Genomic DNA, 14,617 nt, shown 5'->3' with positions numbered 1-14,617 from the left:
CCTCCTCCTCCTCCTTCTCCTTCTCCTTCTCCTTCTCCTTCTCCTTCTCCTCCTCTTCCTCCTCCTCCTCCTTCTCCTCCTCCTCCCCCTCCTTCTTCTCCTCCTCCTCCTCCCCCTCCTCCTGCTCCTTAATATTATGGAGCCAATAGAACATTAAAACAGGGGTAACATGTGGAGAACTGCTCAGCGTAGAGGCTGGCCCAGGCGCTATTGTACTTCCTATTTGGGTTGCTTGGAATATGTTGACAGGCTGCAGCTGCCAGATGAGCATTCCAACACAATTGTTCATTGTGGAAGGGATCTTTTTTTGTTCAGCCTCTGCTGCTCATGGCCGATCACCTGCGTCACAGTCTGTGAGGCCTGGGCTGTAGGAGATGAATGGACACTGGCAGCTGTTGAGCCATTCAGGGTCTGACTGAATGGGGATCACCCTGGATGGGGAAAATTAAGGGGTTGAGCTTCTTGGCATAGAATTCTCTGTCAGGAAATAGAGAAGTAAGCTAAGAGGAGAAGAAGGGTCCCGAACTGGCTCATAGCTCTGTGAGGGCTGCTTCATACAATCAACAAATAACAATAACTTTTTAATAATAACAAAAGTAACTTTTTTTCAGATAAGTTTTCTATGACAGGATCATTTTCAATGTCTTCCCCATGCCAGCTCTTTGAATTCTCATGTCTATGTGAAACTGTTTTCCCCGCTTGTTTCTGGTTTTACACATGAAGATATGGCTCTAGAAGTGAATTAAATTACTTATATGCAAATGGCAATTATTAAAAAAAGAGAACAATCTAACCAGACTGGAAGAACAGCCTTGGATCAGTCCAGGTTTTCTTCATGAGAGCTTAGAAGGTAAGAGGTGTTGGGAAGGAAGGGAGGAAGGAAGGACACAAAGGTTTTATATTCCATTTTCAATCTTCTGCAGTTTTGAGCTTGGTATGCTGGTATTGCATTGATTTAGAAGTCGTGTGTGTGTGTGTGTGTGTGTTTCCTTCCCTTAGGTGTGTAGGAAAATGATCCAGGCATACTAGCATACTAGTCAAAATCTTTCTGCATGACACTGGGAACAATCCAGTAATTCACTTAATGTAATCTATTGGCTATTTAAGATTCTTTCTGCTCTGAAAGGATACCATTCTTCTTGGATTAAGCATAAGCTTTATGTAAGGGAATCTATGGCTAAGCTTCCTGCACATTTGGTGGAATGGTCTATCCAAAGCACAGTGCCAGGGACAGATATCTCTGTAAGGGGCTACTCAGGTCAAAGGAGATGTTGTCTTCTCTCAAAGATGACTTTGAGACCAAAGTGTGGGCACTTTGCCCCTTCTTAGAATTGGGAACAAAACACCCATGGAAAGAGTTACAGAGACAAAGTTTGGAGCTGAGACAGAAGGATGGACCATCTAGAGACTGCCACACCTGGGGATCCATCCCATAATCAGCCTCCAAATGCTGCCATCATTGCATACACCAGCAAGATTTTGCTGAAAGGACCCAGATATAGCTGTCTCTTGTGAGACTATGCCGGAGCCTAGCAAACACAGAAGTGGATGCTCACAGTCAGCTATTGGATGGATCACAGGGCCCCGAATGGAGGAGCTAGAGAAAGTACTCAAGGAGCTAAAGGGATCTGCAACCCTATAGGTGGAACAACAATATGAACTAACCAGTACCCCCCCGGGAGCTCGTGTCTCTAGCTGCATATATATCAGAAGATGGCCTAGTTGGCCATCAGTGGAAAGAGAGGCCCATTGTTCGTGCAAACTTTATATGCCTCAGTAGAGGAGAACGCCAGGGCCAAGAAGTGGGAGTGGGTGGGTAGAGGAGTGGGTGAGGGAGCGTGTGGGTGACTTTTAAGATAGCATTGGAAATGTAAATGAGGAAAATACCTAATTAAAAAGATGACTTTGAGATAAGTACAAATGTCTCATCTGTTCAGAGATCCATAGTGCTCAAGAACAGGGCCAGGTTTCTTCCTCATTTGTCAAATTTGTCACATCAGAGTCCTCAAAAATGTTTGGCACATGTATTGTCAGGAGTGAATGTCTGTAAATCTAAGAGAAGCCACTGTGTTTTCTGTTCCTAAGAACTGGAAGGGCCAGTTCTATGAGATTGAACTAATCGGGAGCCAGGATGATGATGGCGAGTTCATGCAAGAACACAAATAAACAAGGTTTTCAGGGAAAACATTTGAGATAACTAGGAAATGTAACTACAAAATCACATTTGCTATTTGGGTGTGAATTGCTTGGTCTTTGTTAAGCACAAATTCATATGGTCAACATGTCACATAAAAGTTCTCTGGAAAAGCTTCTGGAAAAAATGAAAGTGTTAATAACTCATAACCCTGCAGCTCATGAGCCCAGGAAGCCAGCATTCTTACTCATTTAGAGTCCACAGAGTCAATAGAGAGGTCTAAAGGCTCATTTAAATTCTTGCTGCACTTTTTGGCCATCTAATTTTGCATACAAAGAAGGGCATTCATAAAATGGATTTGAAAATGTTGTGACTGGCAGATTAGAAAAAAAACAAAGAAACTGCAGCAATCTGAATACCTGATGGACAAGAAAAATGGCGGGAAAGGTTGTAAGATGGAGAACATGAAGACACATGCTTCCTTGGGGTTGACAAAGAACGTTGATAAGGAAACTGTGTGTTACGTGTTTTCAGATCATTTTATGACTTTATATTAGCTTGAATCTTATGCCTTTGATGGGTGGTGTTGAGGAGACTTGAGAGACTAGGTGTGTTATCCAGTCACTTGTACATTGTGTTGTGTTGGTAAACACCCACCTTTCTCCTCATCTATACCCATATCCCAGGATATTTATCTAAAAGTAGTGGTTGAGGAGCCCCATCTGCCCACCAAAAGGTGGTTGGTGATTAATGAGATACTACGAAGGTCTTGAGTGTCTTAAGAGAACAAGCTAATGACAATATAAGATGTCACTCAGCACGATACTGAAAACAGGGTTTATTCTCCACCACCCAACTCGATCCCACAATTGACTAATTCATAAAAGCCTCCAATTCTAAGGTGCTCTCCCCTTCATTTCTATGAAGCAAGTGTACGAAAAGCATCAGGAGTTAAGCAACAGTGAAAGTGATGCCAAAATCATAAACAACAGCTGTAGTTTTTCCTTTCTTTTCCTTTCCTTTCCTTTCCTTTCCTTTCCTTTCCTTTCCTTTCCTTTCCTTTCCTTTCCTTTCCTTTCCTTTCCTTTCCTTTCCTTTCCTTTCCTTTCNTTCCTTTCCTTTCCTTTCCTTTCCTTTCCTTTCCTTTCCTTTCCTTTCCTTTCCTTTCCTTTCCTTTCCTTTCCTTTCCTTTCCTTTCCTTGTCTTGTCTTTCCTTTTCTTTTCTTTTCTTTTCTTTTCTTTTCTTTTCTTTTCTTTTCTTTTCTTTTCTTTTTTTCCTGAGCTGAACATTTGTGTAGTAGAACACAAATAGTACAAACACTGACTTACAGGGACATGAGGATGGTGAATTCCTTGTGATAGTCTTTGGAACATTTCTGAGATTTTGGGAAATCGGGAATGGTTTGAGACAGGGAGAAGAGCAGATTACAGAGCAACACAGTGCTGTAATCTCCAAGGTTATTGGATGCAACGGGTATGAGGGTGAAGACCGGGACTTGATTATAGCCTCAGTTTCCTTATTTGTAAAGTGGGAATAAAAATGCTTATTGAACAAGAAACTCCAGTGAGAGACTTTTGGGAAGTGTAAAGTGCTGTGAGCATGCATTAGTTTAAAAAATTGTTTTATTATTAATAATAGTAGTATTTAATATCTTACTTACTAATGCAGTGACTAGGTATGCATACCACGTGGGGCTTTATGCATGACCTACTTAAAAGCCTTTCGTTAACATAAAATTATTCTTATATATGGATTTACTCATAAGTATTTAGGAAAGCTTAAGTATTACTAAAAGATGTCCTCCTTAGAATTCTGGTCTGCCTCAAAAAAGCCCTGAAAATATTTGACATGTCTGTAAAGAAGCTGAGAGGAGGAAGGGTCTTCATCGGCATCCCTTCTAACAAGAATCGTTCCATTGTGCTGAGTCCTGGGAGCCTCCGTCTCAGTTTGGGGACCTTTGTGAGGGACTTAGTAAGATGCTCAGACATTCCCTTTAGTTACTACAGGGCATGTTTTTCTCTGATGATAGATCTGCATTGAGACTGTCAGCCCTTTACTGAAAGAGGAGAAAAGACCTGGACCATGTTGAATGTCACCTGCAGCTCCCTCTCTGCATCTCCAGTGAAGGCATCTTTGTGTTCCTTCCCTGTTCTGTCTCTGAGCCTGGTCAAGCTTTCTGTTTGTAACAGTGGAAGCACAGGGAGGAGTGGGCTCACAGAGAGGTCTCACTCCAATGTCTGACGACTTTTGCCTTCAGTCTGACATCTACTACTGGTAATCTTGGTCGTTTGTTCATGAAACAGGCCATTCTAGAGTTTACCAGTCCTTTGGGACTGTCATCAAGCTGACAGGATAGGAAGCACGTCAGAGTGCCCTCTCTCTAAGGCAAGCAAAGGGGAGTGTCTGATGATAGGATCCTCTTTGTCCTGGGGGCTCAGCCAGGAGGTTTTGCTATTTTTAAAGCACTGACCAGTTCTGAGTGTTGTTTGACTCATGGGTATAAATCCTGGTTTAACTTTTCAGGGGCAGCCGGGGCAGCACCAGCTCCAAACTTCTAACTTCTCTCCCTCTAGGCACTCTGTCACCTAGCTTAGAACAGGGGAGTACTGGTGACATTACACTAACTTTCTCTCCTTTCTAACATCTCACCCAGGTGATTCAGAGCTGGGACTTCAGGGAGGGATAGGACCAGTGATGGGAAGGAGCCAACAGGCTACAAAAGCTTTGGTTTGGAATCTTTATGTTTACACCAGTCCTATGAGGTCTATTTGAAATTTTTATTTTTTAAAGCAGAAGGGGACTTGGACACAAAGTTCCACTCCTAACCAAGAATTCATTGCAACTGATACGTGCTGGAAGGGAAAATCAGTTCTCTGAAGGAGTGACACTGGCAGATCATCCTCAGCCCAGGGCAGGTTCATGCTCAAAGCAGTTGGCTAACACAAAACTGACTTGTGTGTGTGCTTTCTTTGTTTTGCTTGAGAGAGAGAGAGAGAGAGAGAGAGAGAGAGAGAGAGAGAGAGAGAGAGAGAGAACATGAAATTGGGTAGTAGGGAGGTGGAGAGGATAAGGGAGGAGTTCAGGGAGAAGAAAGAATAAAATCAAAATATATTACACCAAAAAATTTAAAAAGCCAATAAATGAAATAAAAATCCCATCTGAAACGAGTTAATAAAGTTTGGAGTAGAAAGTGATTAAGAAACGTACTGAAATCACACAGCAGGTAAGTTGTAGTTATTATCACTTGATAAGCATTCTTATATGCTACTACTTCCCAGGCTTGCGAACTGTTAGTGCTACGAGGAACTAAGGATCCAGGTCCCTACATGCTGACAGCGGGCTGGGAGCACACTGTTGAGCGCACTCTGGCAGCTACACCCACTTTGTTTTGTTGCAAGTTGTAGGAGGACTTTGAAAACAAAAAACCCACTGCTCTGAGAGTGGACAGGATAAGGAGAATAATTACATTATTCTAAAGTAATGAAAATATTACTGTTGCAAGCTATGCACTCCACAGCAGTATAAGGAAACTTTGGTCTGGATTAATGAAGAATTTCTGTACACATGATGATACAAGGTTAGAGTCTGAAACATAACTGCCCTCTTTACAAGGAGTGGTTAGCTTACTGCTAACAGAAAGGCTACATGGAACCCTAGTGAGCTATCCTCCCAGTGTTCAGTCTTTACTGGGAATCGCACCCTCCCATTTCGCCCTCCCCTACCTCCCCTTTTCGCTCATTTCCACAGGTGGAGTCCCCTTTTTTGAGACATGGTTTTGCTTTGTATCCTAATTTGGTCTTGAACTCCATGCTCGTCTGAGCTTCCCAACTGCCTCAGTCCATAAAATACTTTAACTATGTTTTCTTCTTCATTAATGTTTGTCCTTGGTCATATAAAATGTCCTTGTGACCTTGGTGATGCTTCTTGTGCACTTGAGAAACACACCTGTTTATTCTCTTGATTGGCTGGCATCCTGATGGTTTCCACTTTTGATTTCTCAGCCTATGTCTCTTAAGGCTCACCACACAGAGAGAATGACACAGATTAAACTCCCCCATGACCCAGTGAAGCAGTGTGTGTGTGCAGATACTCTTTTAAGCACTGTAAGAAGTAACCTGTGTTCAAAATACTCCAGATGAAAGAAACAACCGACTGGCACACAAAGAGTGCTCTTTGTTGAATTTTGTACAATTGACTCTGAAGCCACTGTGAAGAAATCTGAATATGGTGGATCCAGGAAACATTACCTTTAAAAAGCATGGGTTTCTAATTCAGTCTCCTGGCCACTTAAACATGAATGGTAAGTTCCCCTTCCAGAGGTCCTGAGTTGCTAAGTCTGGGGTAGGATCTGGAAGTGGTAACTGTAGCATGTTTCTGGGGAATATTGATGCTGCTGGTCTGGGGACCACACTGATAACTACTGGGTCAGTATTTCTTATGCTGTCCAGGGCAAAGGCAAGGAACTGATTCTACATTCTGGCCTCTTACCAATGAGGTGACAGACAGGAGGAAAAACCATTAGAGGCTGGGACATACTGAACTGTCTCAAAGAAATGTCTCAAAGATGTGTTTAGACTGTAAACCTTAGAAGCTCCTTTAACAGTGAGGAAACAGCCAGCCAACACGCCAAAAAGAGAGGGAAGTCCCATTTGGAAGGGTGCCAAGTGTTTTGACTCAAATTGTGTGTTACTTGAAATGAACCTTGGTGCCAGTGTTTATCAATAAGGCGTTCACTGGGGTTTGATGAAGACTAAGTTCGAAATGACATAACAGGTTTTCCTGAGAAGATAGCTCAGCACAGGGTCACTGGCTCACAAACCCTCATGTGGCATTTGCAGAGAGATTATGATGATACTATGTAGTGTAACAATGTAATGATACAGAATAACAGCATGTATCATTAACTCCAAGTCAGCTGTGCCCCACCCCTGCACTCCCTCCCTCCCAGGGCAGTCACTAAACTGAAGGAGGACTCACAGTTACTTAAAGTCTGAGGGGCAAGTCAGGAACACTGAGCTCTGGTCCAAACTTCCCAAAGAACTACATGGTTCAGGGAGTGTTTCTTTGTTTTCCAAATGTTGTAACTGTCCACATTGTCTTAGTGGGGACATCAGTGGAGTCATTGAAAACTCAGCCTTCTGGGGTGATTGCTATATATATTAGATATATATTGAGATCTATCCATTACACACACACACACACACACACACACACACAATTTCTGTGAATTCTTTGGAAAAAAATCAATGCACATTTAAAACGTTTTTTTAAGCCACCCCAAAGGTATACTGTAAGTTCAAGGTCACATGATGCTGAGTTCTTCTCCTCTTACACCTAAGGCCCTAAAGCTTTAGCTCTTCCTGAGGTAATGTGCCAGTCAGTCCCTTGGATGATTATGAAGAAATCTCTCCCCACAGTTGGAGTCCGGAAACAGCACCTTTCACCATCCCTGGGTGTCCCAGGGCCTGTATCCTCTCATTTTGATCTTTGCTCCAAGCTCCTGCACACAGACGCCCCACTTCAGTACCAGCCCACAAGTCAGCCACATGCACCTGCCCCACAGGTGGAGGCCGCTCTGTCAGAAACTTCCCACTGCTGCTTGTTTGAGATGCAGAACCCTGAGCTTCACCTGCTCGCCTAGATCTGCCTTGCTGACTTCACATAACAGAAGCGGATCACCCACAGGGCTCCCCAAAAATTCACAAAGAGAAAATGACAGCTGGATAAGGCAGGAACAGCCAGGGGACAAATAGAGGAGACAGCAGCATGCAGAATCAGCTCAGTGACATACCTGGGGACAAGTTGCAGGCGGGTCCCTCCTCCTCTGTGGTTTTCTTGCCCCGCAGGCTTCTGCCCCCATTGAGGAGCGTAGAACCTGGGTCATTATTTATTTATTTCCAGAGCTGGCAGGGTTGGCTTGCATTCCTATGGCTTCCTGTCAGAATCCTCTCAAGGAAACAGCAGCTGGTGAGCTCAGAAATGTCAGTCAGAATCTTGGCCTAGTTTGGGGCCTTGAAGATTCTTACAGAAAGTTACGAAGGTTTCTGGGCCAGTGTCTCCTTTGGGCTTTCCTTGCCTGCTTCTCACCTTTCCATCTATTTTTTCTTTCTTTTTCCTCCCCCCGCCCCCAGTATCTAGCTGCTTAAATTGCCTGCTCCTGTCTTTCTGATGGTCCCCTCTTGGGTAAAGCTGTGGCTCTACCTGCAGCCCAGCTAAACAACCCGGTGACTTTCTGACAGTTAGGCCGCTATGCCTGTACTCATTTCTTGTTTGTCTCTTTACAGACCCCCACCCCCATTCCTTTCTACTCTTACCTCCACAATCTCTATCCTACCAGTCACTCACAGAGAAACCAAGGTCTTTCCTTTCCTTATGTGCTCTGTCCTCTTTGACAGTCTATCATTTAGCCCTCTATGTACCATGCCTGTTTCTCTTTCATTTTTTTTTATGACTGTCATTTGTTCAAGCTTTACCTCTGCATCTGAATTGTGATCTGTCTAAATGTGTCCTGGGTTCAGATTTGTCTTCTCCTCTCCTCTCCTCTCCTCTCCTCTCCTCTCCTCTCCTCTCCTCTCCTCTCCTCTCCTCTCCTCTCCTCTCCTCTCCCTTCCCCTCATTTCCTCTCTTCCTTCTTCACTTTCCTGTCTCATCTCCATCTCCTCTCCCTGATCTCCTTCTTATTCCTCTCTTCAGGGTCTCTCTCTCTCTCTCTTTCTCTCTCTCTCTCCCCATCTCTCTCCAGGCAGTCTCACACTCTGCTTTGCCTAGTCTCTGCTTTTTCCAGGCAAGCCTCTTCCCTTTTGTACTTTCCAGCCCTCTGCCCACCCCGCATTGCGCTCTCCCACCTGTTTGTGTCTTTTAAGGACCGTGGTCATGTCCCTGCCTTCTGTCCACCTCAATCACTCCAGTGACGGGCTTCTGAAAGCTGTTAAATTACACCTCTTCAGCTGTCCCACTGCAAAGAGAAATGTCCTTTGCTAAATCCCCCTTTTAAATAGGCAAGTCCATATTAATGTTCCTATTTATAGAGTGTACTAACTCAATACACGAATTGTTTTAAAGAGTCAGGATATAATTTTTAAAAAAGTAAGTGGATCCTCATCGTTTCGTTTGCATCCATGGATGCTACTTGAGATGCAGCTTCTTTTAGCTCATCTGAAATTCACTTTGCATATTTGTCTGATGGGTAGATACTTATTTTGAAAAATATGAGTAGCTTGGGCAGTAGATGCTCAACAGCATGTACTTGGTGAGTGCTTGCCAGACTGTAGTACACCTTATTAGACACCAGAATTGGGAAGAACTATTCCATACCCATGAGAGACATCCTGATACTTTTGGGGCTGGAACCTGCATCTAGGGAAATATATGTAATAGAACATGATTTTAGACTGATGGTCCAGAGTAAGTTGTACTGGAACCCAAAGCTGGGTTTGAGATCCAGGTGGTAAGAGCTTCATGGATGACAGTGGTTTCAGTTGGGTGAGGATGGACAGAGCAGGCTTCCACACATGGATAGAGCTATGGGGAGCTCTGTTACATGGAGAAAACCTCAGGCAAAGGCAAAGAGACAGGAAGTGCTGACAAGGTAGCCATTCTAGTGACATAGCTTATGGTAGGAGATGCCAAGTCTTTAAGAGTTCCTAGAAAGCAGGCAACTTTATATGATATACCTATGAAAATATGTATGCATTTTATATGATATATGATAGAAATACTATATTATACATATAATATAAACACACACATATATACACATACACATACATATACATATTTATATTTGGATTTGTGAGATAGGGTTTCTCTGTCTAGCCTTGACTATCCTGGAACTCATTCTGTATACCAGACTGTTCTCAAACTCAAAGATCCACCTACTTCTGTCTTTTAAGTGCTGGGATAAAAGACATGCACCACTACCACCCAGCCACTTTATAGTTTTCAGTATGTCTGGAATGCTCAGTACTGAGAATTCCTAAAGGTCAAGTTTATGCTGATTTTGATTGCTCTCTTTTCTGTTTTGTTTCTAGCATGGAGTATGGCACACATCAAGCTCTCAATCAGTGCTTAAAGGTTAAGTCAGATCAATCTACAACTTTACTACAACATGTAATCCCCATAGGCCTAAAGCCTCTTTCTAACACGTCCACCCATGAGTTCTTCTGATCTTTACTCCTAGTCAATAGATGAAGCTGAGATTTACTTGACAACATGTCGTCTTTATGTAGGGTTACATTTAAGGCTTGAAGCTAAAAGTGAGCCTCCAGGCTTGTTGGAGGTGGATACGTCAGAGGAATGTGGGCATTGAAATTTGGGAGATGAGACATAAAAGCCACTTCAGCAGCAAGAGACTTGCTGAATGTACAGAACTCACTCGGGAGGGAGAGCTAGTCTTAGGCCTCCTGATCAACTGTCAGCTTTTTTTAATTTTTAATTTTTTAATTTTTATTTTTATAAATCTCAATAGATTTTAGGGCAGAGACTCTGTCATTTTCAGTTGAAGAATCATCTTACTGTCTTATATAAATCAGGTATTTATCTCTTAATTTTTCTTTTAATGATGCAGGCTCTGGAGTGAAGATGTGAAGTCCTAATCTAGGTTCTTCCTGAGATGTTCCTAATGAGAGTTCTTTCCCAAGGGAAAGCCAGGTGATAGGGTAAATGGAGAGCCAGTCTTAAGGATCTCAAAACATTCCCACTCATAAAGAAACATTATTTCTTCAGTGTATGAGGAAACCATGACCAGAAGGGATTTTCCCATGGCCACAGAACCAGCATCTCTTGATTCCTAACTCTCATGATTGTTGAATAAAGCTGCTCTGAAGGACATTCCCTTTCCCAAGGTCACCACTGAGAAGCAGTGGCCATAAAGAGAACACTGAGGAGGATACAGTCACCTCTTCAAGCTCTTCAGTAGTAAGTGGAAACTGGACTGGGAGAAGGAGCGACAGCTGTTTGGAAATGCAGAGAGCAGACTGTCACACGTCCTGCAGTCTCTTGATGGTTTGTGGCAGGCTCAGTGTTGGAATTTCATAGGAGAGACAATAATACTACTAAATGAAATCATAGGATGGTAATAATAAATCCTTTGAGATGTTGCCAGACCTGAACACTGCACGCTTCAGATGCCAGCGGACAGCTGCTTGGCTAAATGTGGTCCCCAGTTGTCAAGGAGAGACCCACCCCGTTATAGGAGAAACAAATCAACAAGATATGCAGGGCACAGGCAGGGCAGAGCCACAGGGATGTGAGGGAGCCCAGTCGGGCATCATCTCTGTCCTTGTGGAGTTAGCCATTGCAAATGAGTTCAGAGCTTCAAATTTGACACAGGTGTGTGAAGCACCATGAATTGGTTTCTGTGAATTAGGTCTCAAAGAAAAGACCATGTGCTCCAGGTGATTATCCTATTTTTAGACAAGTGTTTGCCAGTTGTAAAGGTAATGGTTAGCTGTGAAATCGTGACATCCCCCCAAGATAATTTAGTTTCCTCAAGTTCTAGAACAAAGGACTTCTTTGGTATCTATTATATGATTGCCAGAAATTGCTGTTTTGTTTTTGTTTTTGTTTTTTACTTTAAATCCTTCTCCTAAAACTGAGAGATAATAAAACAATAACGTGATAACCTTCCCTAAAAGGGACTTGAAGAATGATGTAACATTTGAGCTAAAATGTCAATGTTTAAAATATACCAGCAATTGTCATTTCAGTACTCATAATTTAAAGACCCCTCTATACAAATAATGTTTAAAAATCAATTTAAGTAGCACACAAGTAAGATATATTCTATATTTCTAAAATTCTAAATTAATAATTGGTATAATTAATATTCTAAAAAATTTAATCTGGATACACAAAAATGCAACAGAATACAGAATACAAGACAACGCCTACACTGAGTTAGCACCTCTAGGAAGCGTAGCTCTTTGTAAAGGTTAATCCTGAACAACCATGAAAGCAAAGAATCATCTCAGGCTAGTGACCTCATAAACGTAGCTCCCTTATAGCTAACTACAACCCTTATGCTGCTTTGAAATTACGCACGCTTTGTTATATAAAAGCAGTGCATGGCAAGGCTGGTAATCAATTTCATTCTAACACTGCATTATAAACTAAGGAGAGCTAACTCATCTCCCAGTGCTTTTTAAACTCCTAACAGCCCTCAAATGTTACTAGAAGTGGGGCGGGGAAGAGAGAGGCAAGTGGAGACATTGGGGTAACTTCTGTACTGATTTGAACACACATTTAGCAAAATGAGCTTTCCATTCTTTACATCTATTTCCCAAACATTTCCAGGTGATTTGCCTTTGACCTGCTTCTAAACTGGTCCTACTGGAAATCTGCTCTCAGAATACTGCATGTCTAAGGTCCTCTACCACACAGGTGGCAGCTGTAGAGGCTGGGGAAATCTCCTGGGAACAGCTGGTATGGAAGGCTTTGAGGTTCTGTGCTCGCCCAGGGTCTCCTTCAGTAATGGGATTCGGGAGATACCGTGTTTCAAATTATACTACCAACAAATATGCCTCACAGTCCAGTCATTTGATCTCAGATGGTTACAAGAAAAACACCTAGTGACATAAATCAGGAGCCAAAGGTCTGCTGGCCAGTTATGGTTTCACTGCAAATATGCATTATAAATCTACACATACTTTTTGGACACTATTTTTTATTTTCATTAAATAATTATTTTTATAAACAGAACATTGTTTTTGTTTCAATATATATTTACATTTTAATTAAAATATAATTACATCATCTCTCCTATTAACTCTCCTTTATCCAGCTTCTTCCATGTTACCTCCTTTCCCCACTCACAAATTGATAACCCTCTTTTCTTTTGATTTTGATCATTACATATATGGACAAATGAGTAAATAAGACCTTTGTTTCCATTTATGTTGTTTGTGTGTATATGGTTTCAGGGTTGGCCACTTTGTGTTAGATAGCCAATCAGGGAACTCATCGCTTGGAGAGGCAAATTCTCCCACTCTCAGCATTCACTATTAGATACCTGTAGCTCTTTGTTAGGGGTGGACCCTCTTATATTTTCCCTTCCACATTAGCATACCTATTGAAACTTGACAGACCTCCTGGTATTCTGGCTGTTACAGTCTTTCAGCTCCCTCTCCAACAACATCCTGTAAGCCACAGAAGTAGGAGCTGTGCTACAGCTCTCTATATTAGGGCTGGCCTCCCTACAATCCCCTGATCTCTATGGTCATGCTACCATGAGTGTGCCCAATCTTGTCTGGTCTTAGAAACTCATGGAGTTGAGCCTGGTGAGAACGTGTATGGAGACAACATAGTTTTTTTCTATGCCGAAGTGTAGATATGGATTAGTGTTTTAGGATTGAATGAAAACAAAAATCCCTAACTCCATCAATCTATAAGGGAGATATTTTGCCCATTATAATTTTTGCTGCCATTTACTGAATGATATTTCCATGAAGTAACAGGATACACAAGAACAGAATCTGTTTAACTTCAAGAAGGATGTTTTTTTCAATCCTAGAGCCATATACTGCCCATATGCTAAATATTTATATCCATGTTTCCAGCCAGCTTGCTTGCTTGCTTGCTTGCTTGCTTGCTTTCTCTCTCTCTCTCTTTCTTTCTTTCTTTCTTTCTTTCTCTCTCTTTTTGACACGAAATGCTCTCACAGCATCAGTTTATTTTAACTATCAACATTCTATAGTTGGCACTAAATAGAAGTTAAAACATCACTTTCATAAAATAAATTATCTATAAATGCATCAGTATACACATATGCCCATACATATAAGATTGGGTAAAATATTCCAATGATATAAATTACACTTGAGGGAAAAATACAGTTTGTATCATTCATTTTCATTTAAAAAAATCTATGATGTATTGGATTACATCTTTTTGCTCATTTGTAGAATAATAACTTTCTTTTTTATTTTTTATTTTATTAGATATTTTCTTTATTTACATTTCAAATGTTATCCCCTTTCCTAGTTTTCCCTATGAAAATCCCCTACCTCCTACCCCCACCCCTCTTCCTGTGCTCCCCAACACACTCATTCCCATTCCTGGTCCTGGCATTCCCTTATACTGGGGCATAGAGCCTTCACAGGACCTAGGGCCTCTCCTCCCATTGATGACCGACTAGGCCATCCTCTGCTACATATGCAACTAGAAACATAGCTCTGGGGGGGTACTGGTTAGTTCATATTGTTCCTCCTATAGGGTTGCAGACCCCTTTAGCTCCTTGGGTACTTTCTCTAGCTCCTTCATTAGGGGCTCTGTGTTCCATTCAATAGATGAATGTGAGCATCCACTTCTGTATTTGCCAGGCACTGGCAGAGCCTCCCAGGAGAAAGTTATATCAGGCTCCTGTCAGCAGGCTCTTGTTGGCGTCTGCCTAGTGACTGTGTTTGGTGGTTGTTTATGGGGTGGATCCCCAAGTGGGGCAGTCTCTGGATGGTCTTTCCTTCAGGCTCTGCTATGAACTTTGTCTC

General features: G+C 42.1%; 1 long non-coding RNA gene across 1 annotated transcript in view; it reads right to left on the bottom strand.

The window, feature by feature from the left end:
- LOC110296931 overlaps window positions 1–9,100 on the bottom strand; it is a 13,650-nt gene extending 4,550 nt beyond the window's left edge. The window contains exons 1-2 of the long non-coding RNA XR_002378262.1: window positions 8,981–9,100; window positions 7,927–8,081 (exon numbers count right to left, since the gene is read on the bottom strand). This is a non-coding gene — a long non-coding RNA (uncharacterized LOC110296931). The remainder of the gene's footprint in view (window positions 1–7,926; window positions 8,082–8,980) is intronic.
- Between the last annotated feature and the right edge of the window lie 5,517 nt (window positions 9,101–14,617).

Source organism: Mus caroli, chromosome 1 (assembly GCF_900094665.2).
Source record: "Mus caroli chromosome 1, CAROLI_EIJ_v1.1, whole genome shotgun sequence".
Lineage (NCBI taxonomy): Eukaryota > Metazoa > Chordata > Mammalia > Rodentia > Muridae > Mus > Mus caroli.
The sequence above is the reverse complement of the archived record's forward strand: the minus strand, read 5'-3'. Positions and strand labels throughout refer to the sequence as shown.